Genomic DNA, 11,383 nt, shown 5'->3' with positions numbered 1-11,383 from the left:
AACACAGTCCTTCCAATTATGCCTCATTTCTTTACAGGTATTCTCCTCAAAACAAATGATTGCACTTCCTAAAATTATGTTCTGCTTCTGCAGTGCCACAGAAAGGTTGCCTAGACGTTGGCATGCATGTTGCTAAAATGGATCTTCAAAACTAGGCACCAGGTCTTCAACTCTGCAGAGTTTGAATCTCAGGCAGCTAGATTTCCCAGTGCAGTTTTTTGAAACTCTATGCATGAAAAACTTGACTTTTTAGTTTTTCTTAGGCATTGTACTTACTACCACTCTGTAAATTATAATTCATTTCTATAAAATCAAGTTATGGGGACAGGAAGAATTTAAGGAAATGTCCCTGAGTTTTGTTTACTTTTATCTGTGCCTAAATTTTGTCTTTAGAATATTGATTAAAACAAGGGTTAAGATTCTTGATACCTTTTGTTGAAATTTATCTTTAAAATACAAACATGACTAACTAATATGATGCAAATAAGATTCCTCAGTGATTCATTGCAAATAAAAAACAAACATACAGTTATAAAGGTTGCTGTTATTGTTTCCAGACAACTGGGAAAAGCACACTAAACTTGACAAATATTTTGATACCTCTTTTTAACAGTATTTCTGACACACAGAAACAGAAAGTAAGTCATTAATTGAATTACTCATATTTTTCTAATTAACTTGATATCTACAATTTCAGAAACTGTAGGTATAATTTTATTTTCCTAGTTCAGGTCTATCTTTATTCTTACAAGAACACTGTATCCCAGGCACTGGATTCTTTCCCGTTCATAAAAGACCTCGCTAAATACTGCTTGAAAAATAAAAAATTATGTTATAGAGTACAGACAGTGCAATTCAGTGCATAGCATATGTTTATAATATGTTCAGTGATGCAAAGAATGCAAAATATCAAGTACTTATAAAATTTTACAATGCTGGGAAAAATGGAGACATTCCTCCTAATGGATTCAAAATAAAGAGATATGTCAGTGGTAGTTCTGACCTACAATTCTAAGAAAAACCTTTTAGTATAACATAAATAAAGATTAAGTTACCATATTAAACAGCCAACCAAATAAAATCTAATACTAGAATACTAATACTAATTAGTATATACACTAATATTAATTCTAATACTAGAATTCTAATACTAATAACTATGATGTGTAAAGAGAAGATACTTGACTAGGAGTCAAGTACTATCTCCAGCACCGGTCAGTTGAAGTGGTCTCAGAAAAGTCAAGTCATTTCTTAGTAAATCTATTTCCTATTCTCTGCCAAAACCATGAATTTAAACTAACTAGGGCAGTATTCACTAGGTGAACATCTACCCAGGACCTTATTACTTAGACTCTTCTCATTGTTTCTGAAGAGAAAATAGTATGTTTTAGAATATGATCCATCTGAGCAGAGGATATATCTTTCCAACTGATAAATCACATCTTTGAAGTCATTATTTTTTTCTAATGGTTACAGATGCCTGGATCAAATATACACACACACACACACATACATAAGACATCTAAAGTTAGATGAAGAGTTATACTCCATTTGGTCTTACAATAACAAGTGATATGGTCCAGAAGGAGTAGCTCTGCAGAGCAAAACACTTGTTCGTGAGGGTCCAACACCCATGTTAAATGTGCTTCAGGGATTTTATTTCAGATGAGAAGTAAAAGACATTAGAGGAGCACATATTTTAGTTTCATTTCACCCCAAAGGAATGCATTTTACAATCTCCAAGGCAGTTCCATGATGAGAGCCAAAGTGCAATGGGTGAGAACAAATAGAATACGCTCTTCCAAGGTTCATGTCTTCTCTGAATTATAATACTAGTATAGATATGCCCATTGTCTCTTACTTTCTAACTATAACCAGAAGAATATAGAGGCAAGACTCAGAATTATTTCACAGAATTGCAATAACAGAAATTAATAATCATGATTATTAATTAATAATAATGATCCTCCAAAAATTCTCTTCCCAGGTTGGGCTGATGCTCATGAGGAGTCTGATACTAATGAATCTATCTCCTTCCAACATAAAATGTTCTGTGTTATTTTGTTCAGCCTGCATAGCATCTTCCCTATTGTGTATTCTTCCACAAACTCACTTCATCTTTACTAATTGACTTTCTCAAGGGTGGGAATGAGGGAGGAGCATTTGAAGATCACTTTCCATGTGACTCACACTATCCTGTGACTTTTTGCACTCTTTGATGCTTTTGGTCAGACTCAGCATATCAAGTTCTCTGCTGGAAGCAATAAAAAGGACATGGACTTGATCTTTTATCGCCTATTACTCAACACTATTTAATATGCCTGTGTGAATTCACCTGTCTTTCAATAACAGTTTTGCTTTGTAACTTTTTACTTATATTTTGCCACCCCAGCTCTGTGTGGGAATATTTTTAATCATTTCAAAACCCTATTTGAGATTTTCTTTCTTCTGCATTATGTTATGAGGCTGATGGAACTCAGATTTTTTTTTCCTTATTTTTCCTTAGGACCATAATTCCAAAAGTAACTGAAGGATTTAAGCACTGCTGTGAAGTAAGTGTAGAACTGTATTACAAGGCATGCATATAAAAACCCAAAAATTAAAAAACCTCATCAAACTCCCATTTTCAAAACAGAACAATTAAGCTTCTTTTTTTTTTCCAGTGTGGACCTAGTTGGTGCTAGTTATCTGCATCACTTTGCCACAACTGATCCCTAGCTAAAGGTATGAAGTTGCTGAATTCCTGAAGTTGTTTGGATTGTTTGTGATGCTATCAACATTTTAAAGTTAATCAGTGAACTCTAGATTCAAGTTGTGGCAAGAATGGTACAAGAGGGATTGATTTTCATGTGTGGTGGGATTTTTTTTCAGTTAAATTTTTTTTAAGTCCTCTTCAAGTCTGCACGTAGCCTGAGCTGCAATAACTGCAGCCTAGGGCAGTGTCAGTGAGGCAATCAACACCTTATCTGGGTAGCTTTCATTTCCTGTTGAAAGAGGTTGCTGAGGTATGCACTGAATCCACAACTCCCCCCACAAACTACTTTATCCTCTGTTCTATCTCTCCAGTGATCTTCCTTCCCACAGTAGAGGAAGAAGGCAGGGCCTCCTCACACTGCTGCAAACACCTTCCTTCTTAATCCCCACTGTTTGGATTCACTTTGAGCTTGAGGTTTAGGGGATACTGACCTCCCACAGGGCAATTCATGGTCCTCCCAAAGGGGTCTACCATCTTCGGAGGCACTAGGATATGGCCTTTATAACACAGAACAGCACAGGAATTTTCTGGTTTTCTTCAACTTTTACTTAAAAGTTTCAGTTCCTACTTTTAGGGAGCTAACTTGAAATGTATCTTGCAGTCCCCTAAAATCCATGGTTTCATAACAAAAGTATTGACATGTGCTATGCAAGTAATTTCATTCTTAGTAAAACAAAATAACTTAATAGTATGATAACCAGCCAGTTTTGGTCATCCTTCCCTCTGCTTGCTAATGAGATTAAATGCCAAATTGATGTGAGGCAAATTATTTTTTGATACTATAAAATTGTATTTTTAGAGCTTGATCTAAAATCAGTTTCATATATAGTTAGAATAGGTTAATAAATAGTTAAAGGTTCCTGAATTAGTTTTTAGACATCCTTGTTTGCTTGGGTTTTTTTGTCTTTTTGGTTCTGCAGACTGGATTCATCTAGGCCAATAGAAAATAATTTTCCCTATAAAATTTACCCTCCCTGAAGCAATGAAGCAAACTCAGCAAGATTGTTTTCTCTTAAGTCACTTAGAAAGGGCTGGGTGGGTTGGGAAACCAGCTCCTATTCAAGTAAGACTGGAAAGCAGCAGAATAATACATTTAGATAATGATCTGAGACCAAATTCATCATTAGTGATATCATTAAGACCTCTGTTCTATATTTCAGGAGGGGTGAGAGACGTAAAACTGACATAATATAGCAAATTTTCTAACATTCACTAATCCATCAGGGGTTAGAAAAAAGTTGGAAATTTCTCTTTCTTTCTAAATCTACCACATATCCTAACAAAGCCAAGTAACAAATCTTCTGTGGGGGAAAAAAAAAGGGGGAAAAACTCAGAACCCCTTCCCCTGCAAATCCATGCCACTGGAAAAATCAGAGATAATATCTGAACATACTCAGAATGTCATAATATCCACTATGAATTCTGACTTCTTCCAGTGACTTTAACTCAGTACCTCAGATTGCTTCCAGAAACCAAAACCAAAAACCATTTCGAAGCTGGATATGTCAGGGGTTTTTAATTGTAATGCTGACCCTGTTAAGGTCATGCTACATCTTTCCTCTCAGATCTAGCTGCAGCATTTGGCTGTGGACTGCTTTTACTAACAGTTATTTCATTTTCAGGTATTATTGCTTGCTCTTACCACAACTGAAACTATAGTCTTCCCTGGAAATGTCAAAATGGTAACAAGGCATTGCCTGAAACTGTCATCTGCAAAAAGGTGGAAATTTTGACCACTCCCATCAATTTCAACAAAGAGCAGGCATGCCCAGTGTACAGTACCCTTGTGTACAGCTAAACTTTGCAAAAGTTACTCCCTAGTGCTTTTGCCTTCTTGCAAGAATACTTCCACTTAAATTATTCACAATTATCATTAATTCACAGACTCAGTTGAATAGACTTGAATGGCACAAGGGACCATTTTGGTAATGTATCCTGCTTAATAGACACCACAGGACCTCCCCCGAAAAGCAATTCCTGACTTGCATCCAGACCTTCTGATTTACTAAAGGAACTTTACCAAGAGACATATTCTTCATTGCTTCACTCTTTGTGAGCTGCTCTTTTCCAAAGTGTAGATTTTGCAGCTTAAATTGTATATAATCATACAATGAGTTAGGTTGGAAGTGGCCTTTAAAGATCATCTAGTTTGACACAGCTTCCCTGGTCAGGGACACCTTGCACTAGACCAGGTTTCTCACTGCCAGGGATGGGGCATCCATAACCACTGTGGGTAACCTGTTCCAGTGCCTCACTACCCTCACTGCAGAAAAATTCGTACTTATATCAAATCTAAACCCTTTTTCAGTTTCTTTGTTCTGGCTGGATAATTAACTCAGCCACATGCTACCATTTCCTTCCCTTGGAAGTATGAGTCAGGTAAGTAACCGACAAAGGAAAATGCACAGGTAGGATCCTCTGTTGATATCAGTCACTGAAATCATATTCAAGTCAAACAGTTTACCATTGTAGATCACCTGAGCATCTGTCCCCTAGGGAGTGGAAATAATATGATATGGCCTTTATGATGATGATAATAAGGAAGCATGTGAACTAGATTTGTTTGCAACTTTACAAATTAATTTTTTGATATACCGAGCTAAACCATTGCATTAGGATTTGCAATAGGAGAACAAAGGATGTTGGCTTATAAATAGAATACGATTGTTGAAGAGTATTTATTGTGGTTAAAACATAATTAATTTTGTATTCAAACACTGAGGAAACTGAGATGGTGATAAGGAGCCATAACTTCTGGTTTGGATTCAGTTTTCATTTTTCTTAAAACCCAAGTGACAAATGACGACATGTAACTTTTGCAGAGAAGGGGCGTCATGAATCGGATTGTCTTGTTACCAGTGCATCCTATGAAATGGGATTTGCTGGTTACATTGCAGTCTTTTTGTTGACCAGATCAAGAGTAGTCTGATAAATGAGGTACTCTGAGTCTGACATAGAAAGTGGAGGTTTATCATAACTTCAAATAAGCTTTGAAATTTTCTATCCAAGTATTTGCTACCTGACTACGTGAACTCTTTAATCTCTGGTACTATGTTGGCACTGTGTGAAACCTTCTGCAATTAACATCACTTCTTTGCATCAGATGACACATTTGTAAAGACAGTGGTACAATATACAACAAAGATGGTGAAAGGTCTAGAGGATAGGTCCCATGAGGAGCAGCTGAGGGAACTGAAGCTATGAGTTCTTCAGGTTGAGGGAGCCTGGAGAAGAGGAGGCTCAGGGGTGACCTTATTACTCTCTACAGCTATTGGAAAGGAGGCTGTAGCCGAATGGGGGTCACCCTTTTCTCCTCGTCAACTAGCAACAGGGTGAGAGAACATAGTCTTAAGGGGCATCAGGGGAGCTTTAAGTTGAAAAATAGAGGGAATTTCTTCACAGAAAGGGCGATTAAATATTGGAATGGACTGCCCCAGGAAGTGATGGAGTACTGTTCCTGGAGGTGTTTAAGAAAAGACTTCATGTGGCACTTAGTACCATAGTCTAGTTGACATGGTCGTGTTTGGTTATATGTTGGACTAGATGATCTCAGAGGTCTTTTCCAGTCTAATTGATTCTGTGATTCTGTGTGATATACAGTGGCATTAACTTGTCATGTTGCTCTGATGCAAGGGCACCACACCCTTAATAAGTGCTCATTTTATCAGAGGGAAGGTCCTGACAGAAATCCTCTGCTTAATTAGGGTGTCACTTCAGAAAGCATCTACTAAGGAAAGCAATGTTTAATCAACTATTTAGATGTGTTTAAATTATGAGCTTTGTGAGGCAATTTACTGTCCCTGTTGGTAGACAGCCAATATAACAGGGCAGAGCTCTTGACAAAATTCTGTGGCTTGTAACAATGACAATAATTTTGCACAATCTCAATGTTAGTAATAACATTAACGCTTTGCTCTTTACAATGCTATAAATGATTCTATAAACTCTAAACTTCTAATGTACATTCATGTACATTCTACCTTATTTTTAATTCTTGAAATAATAGAAAATAACCTTTCAAACCTTTTTACCAAACTTACCACTGTTACCAGGAGATCAGTAGTTTCTTATTTGTTTTATTCTTATGTTGTCACTTCTAAATATTTGTCTTTAATGCAATTTACTTTTGTTTGCATTTTAACATTCCTAGATATTGACATAATGAAAAAAATTGAATTAATCTTACTTCTGTCTTCCTATGTATTAAAAAGTATGTTTTATCTAATAGAATTACTGCAACCTACTTTTGAACCTCTTCCTAACATACAGGTAGCTGCCATCATTCATAATTCAGCAGATTACACAAACTATTTCTCAGCGCTTTCACAGCACCAGAAATACTGGCTTTCTGTAGAGCACAGCAGGCTGCACAGATTTTTTTGGCTATGTGTATCAAGAGATCTTTTAGTTCATACAGTTTGCCCTGTTCAGCCACCCAGCTATTAAAAGATGGAGTTCATTTAAGTGATTTTCTCTTGCATTTCTTGAGTCTGGTGCAGACCTTTACCTACTTTCTCAGTTCTGGATGTGTAAGCTGCTCAAGTGCATCTAGATTGTAATTCGACTCATCTTTGTTAGCAATTCTCTCACTCATGGCAAAATTGTGTTAGATATATGATTACTTCACATTGCTAATCAGAGAGTCACATAATGACAGAATATAGGGCTGCAAGGGGTGCCACAAGAGAACTTCATGGTACACCTTTCACTGACAGCTAAAAGACCCCATTGTGCCCTGAGCAAAGCATTCCCCACTTCCTCTGGATAACCTCCCCCACTGCCACATGATCCTGACTGCAGAGAAAATGTAAGGAGTGAGGAACAAGTAATACTGTAAAAAGTCAAGGATCTGGAGAAATGTGCCAGTTCTAAGTAACAGCTACCTGACCATCTCAGTAGTAATAGCTACCTTGTCTCGATCCATCTCAATCCTGCTGAAAAGGTAGGTAGCTGATGAGGTTTTTTAAACATAGCTGGTCCTAGGAGGGAGGTGTTAACTAAGTATACCCTGCATTGCCTGCGCTGACATTTTTAATGAAGCTGAAAAATGAACAAAGAAATCAATTCAGGCTGTCTCAGCTGTGGTGCATGAAAGAAAAAGAATAGTGACTATAAGCAGGAAAACACAGTTTTCTTCAAATGCAAGACTTCTGACCAGAAGATGCAATTTGCTGAACGAGAAATGTTATTTTCAAGGTGTTTTTCCAAATGGAATTTATTTAAAAAAGTGAATCACTAATGAAAATACTTCCTTCAAAAATTAGTTTTCTTGTGCTCTCATTGAATTGAAACAAATATATAAATACTATTTTTTTAAATTGTAATTTTTTTTTCTGTCTTTCATCTCCCACATATATGCCAGATATGATCACCATGCATTATCTTGGTAGCTTTTAAAAGAAATACAGCAGTTGGTATTATTTTTCTACTTCTACTTTCTACAAGCATAAACTTGTTATCCAAACATTTTAGCACTAAATATGAACTGACAGCTTCTATCATAAAAAAAACTAACACTTACTTCTTTTGAGGGATTCTAATAGAAAATCAAAGAAACCTTGAAAATTCCCTCAAGAATAGTTTTATATTACAGTAAATTAAAATACTTTCTCTCTTTATTCTGCTTTTGGGAATATCTCTTTCTATCTTGTATGAGACTAAGTGTATCTCGAAGTACATTTCTGGAGTGGAAAAAAAAAATGGATCCATTAAAAATAAATAGGAAGAATTGATTACTTTTTTGTCAGTTAAAGTGTCTCTGCATATTCCATGGGTGTTTTGTAAGACATTTTTAGGAGAATGACAAAATTCTGCAGGATTTGACTAAATATACATATATCAAGACACTTATGAGTCTTCAGTGACAAATAAAAACATGAGGCACAAATTTTTTCTACCAAATATTTTACCAATCATGAAATAGCTAATATTTTTCTGTGGTTTATTGCTGAGAAAATATAGTTGCACAGGACCTGGTTTTTTTCCCTTGAGTAATGAGAGATAATTTAGTAATACCTTCAATTTTTTATTTTATTCACCTCCATCTCTTAAAAACTAATAAGCTGTTTTCAAAGCTCTGCAAACATTTATTTGCTTCTTCCCAATTCTATGTTTACTCTCCTCACCACCTCATTTATCAGTGATGTTCATCCTGGCCTTGATAGACTGATGGTTATCTTTTTCCTGCTGATTTTATTATGAGTTATCAAGCTTACCAAGGACTGTGTTGTCAGTGGCATACACAACATCACATGGATCACCAGATCAGGTGTCTGAAAAAAAGTGAACAAAACAGGTTGATTTGTAGCTGGACGGGGAATTTCTACAATGTATCTGATATCTCAGGGAGTTTATTCAATTGTGGCTTAGGGCAGAATTTGTAAAGGGTTTTTTTGTTCCCTTAAGTCCTCCCTTTCATGGCTGGTGTGAGACACAACCTTTTCTCCAGCCATTCTTGTGATGCAACATCTACAAAACCTAAAATATCCTGGTTTGTTTATTTATTTTATATTTTGGAACAGGATGGATCCTTGAGATACTGTATCTTCTCATCAGAGTCCTGGGAAGCAGCCAAAGCAGTCAACCCATCATTACCCTTACTCCAGAGCTGGCACAGCAGAGCCCACTCTCCATGGACCAGGAGCTCAAACACAACACATTTGTCATTGTGCTCACACCACTTGCCACATCACCCATCTCAGTGTGTCCCCTGGGAATGGCCTCCCACGGTGGCCACACTGGCAAGAAAGGTTCTTGAGCATTGCTCAGCTTGGCGTAGCACAAGCTGTAAATAATGGGATCAAGCCAGGAATCCTTCTGCTTTGGAAGCAGGCTGTTATTCATTTTATAACAAATCCATGTTCAGGAGGATGTTACTGCTTTCCTAAAAATCAGTTTTATTGCAAGTCTCAAATAATTAAATCCAGGATTATGTTGCTGCCTGGGTGGAAGTGAGAGCAGGGGCTGGAAACACACACAGAGCAGGAGTGAGAGTGTGTGTGCACAGTCCTGTCAAAGTGCTATGGTCTTCCCTGCCTGAAGCATCTCAGCTATGCCAGCACTTCTTGTCTCTGAACCAGAGCTGCCAATTGGGCTAAATTACATGGTGACTTTGTGAGGCTGACAAATGTAGGTTAAAATGCACCGGCCAAGCTCATTTCCATTTGGATTTTACCCAAAGTCTCAGATAAAGGGCCTGAGCAATAATTTGATGCACTAATTAGCCCATTAAAAAAGATTGTTATTTTTAGGTTCCTGTAGTTTTGTTTCAGATGAGAAAAAGTCTTTGGTATATTTTGAAGAATTTTGTAGAGAAGCTCTTTGCAAGTAAGAATAAACAAACAAGCTCTTTCAAATTCCTGGAAATGACTGAGAGACATGTTGTAAATTCTTTGAATTAGTAAAATAGACTGCAAGTGACCAAGCATGCAAAAGCAGGGTTAACATATCACAGAGTACCTCAGTTGGCTGAGGTGACTACTGCATTTTAACTTTAATTTTTTCTAAATTTATTTTATAATTTAATATTTAATTCATAACACAGTATAATAAAGGACCAGTGTACCTCTTATTATAAAAAGCCTACATTGAAAGAATACTAAAACTGCAGAATAAAGTGGTGAAAACTTAAGAAAACATTAGCTGTCCAAATTTCATTTACTTCCATTAATATGGCTTTAAGAACATTTAAAAATATATTTACAAATACTGTACTTTGGTACTCATTCCATGTGTGATCTCACACCTTGTTTACTGAACATCATCCAAATTTGCACTGAATAGTTGATTGTTAATTCTGAATAATTAATATTGTTACAGTATGTTGTCCAAAGTTTCCTGGAATAATTGCCTAGAGTTAGGTTTCCAAGCCCTTATTGGTTAATTTAAAACAGTGAGGCAGCAAATCTTACTGGAATCATTAAAAACACAAAACTTTTGAAGCACTAATTGCTTATTTAGATATCTGCACTAAGTCTGCAGTGCTCAAAAAACACATGCTTTGGATGAGCTGAGGAAATAACCTTCCAAGTTTTTAGGATTTAGTTCAGATCATAAGACAGTTTTTCTCTTTGTGAAGTGCCATCCATTCTTCACATTCACCCTCATTCTGAGTTGCAGAAGTATAAAATTGACTGCCAGTGAAGTCAGCATGTCATAGGAAGCGCTAACATGGGTTTAATGCTGCTACAAGGACACAGCACTTGAGATGAACACATTCATCTGCCAACACTGACCATGCAGTGAGTCTCAAACACTTGTATTGCTCAAAAGAGCAACAAAAAGAAGCAGATTAGGAAAACACTGCTCATCGGTTATAATTGCATCCACAAGTTTAGTCCTGGCCTTGTTTGATTTTCCTTTATACCCATGTGAAGGAGTAACTTGGCTTCAGTCAATGCAGTAAAACTGTTGTCAAAACAGCATATGTGGAGAACTCAAAACTCAGGATGGGTAGGTAAAGAAAACAGGGAATGTGCTGGCAGTAACATGGAAGGACCTTATTGATTATCTACATAGTATTAGCAGTGCCTCATAAGTTTGGGGTTTTTGTCTAACTTTTCCTTACTATTAGTTGTTTGCCCCTCAGAATTGCACACAGAGTTACTTAATCATGTAAATTTAGGAGCA

At 36.6% G+C, this 11,383-nt stretch overlaps 1 long non-coding RNA gene across 1 annotated transcript in view; it reads right to left on the bottom strand.

Annotated features, from left to right (window-relative positions):
• Positions 1 to 921: 921 nt before the first annotated feature.
• LOC116784780 overlaps positions 922 to 11,383 on the bottom strand; it is a 32,475-nt gene continuing 22,013 nt past the window's right edge. The window contains exons 3-4 of the long non-coding RNA XR_004356241.1: positions 8,971 to 9,027; positions 922 to 959 (exon numbers count right to left, since the gene is read on the bottom strand). This is a non-coding gene — a long non-coding RNA (uncharacterized LOC116784780). The remainder of the gene's footprint in view (positions 960 to 8,970; positions 9,028 to 11,383) is intronic.

Source organism: Chiroxiphia lanceolata, chromosome 3 (genome assembly GCF_009829145.1).
Source record: "Chiroxiphia lanceolata isolate bChiLan1 chromosome 3, bChiLan1.pri, whole genome shotgun sequence".
Classification (NCBI taxonomy): domain Eukaryota; kingdom Metazoa; phylum Chordata; class Aves; order Passeriformes; family Pipridae; genus Chiroxiphia; species Chiroxiphia lanceolata.
The sequence above is the reverse complement of the archived record's forward strand: the minus strand, read 5'-3'. Positions and strand labels throughout refer to the sequence as shown.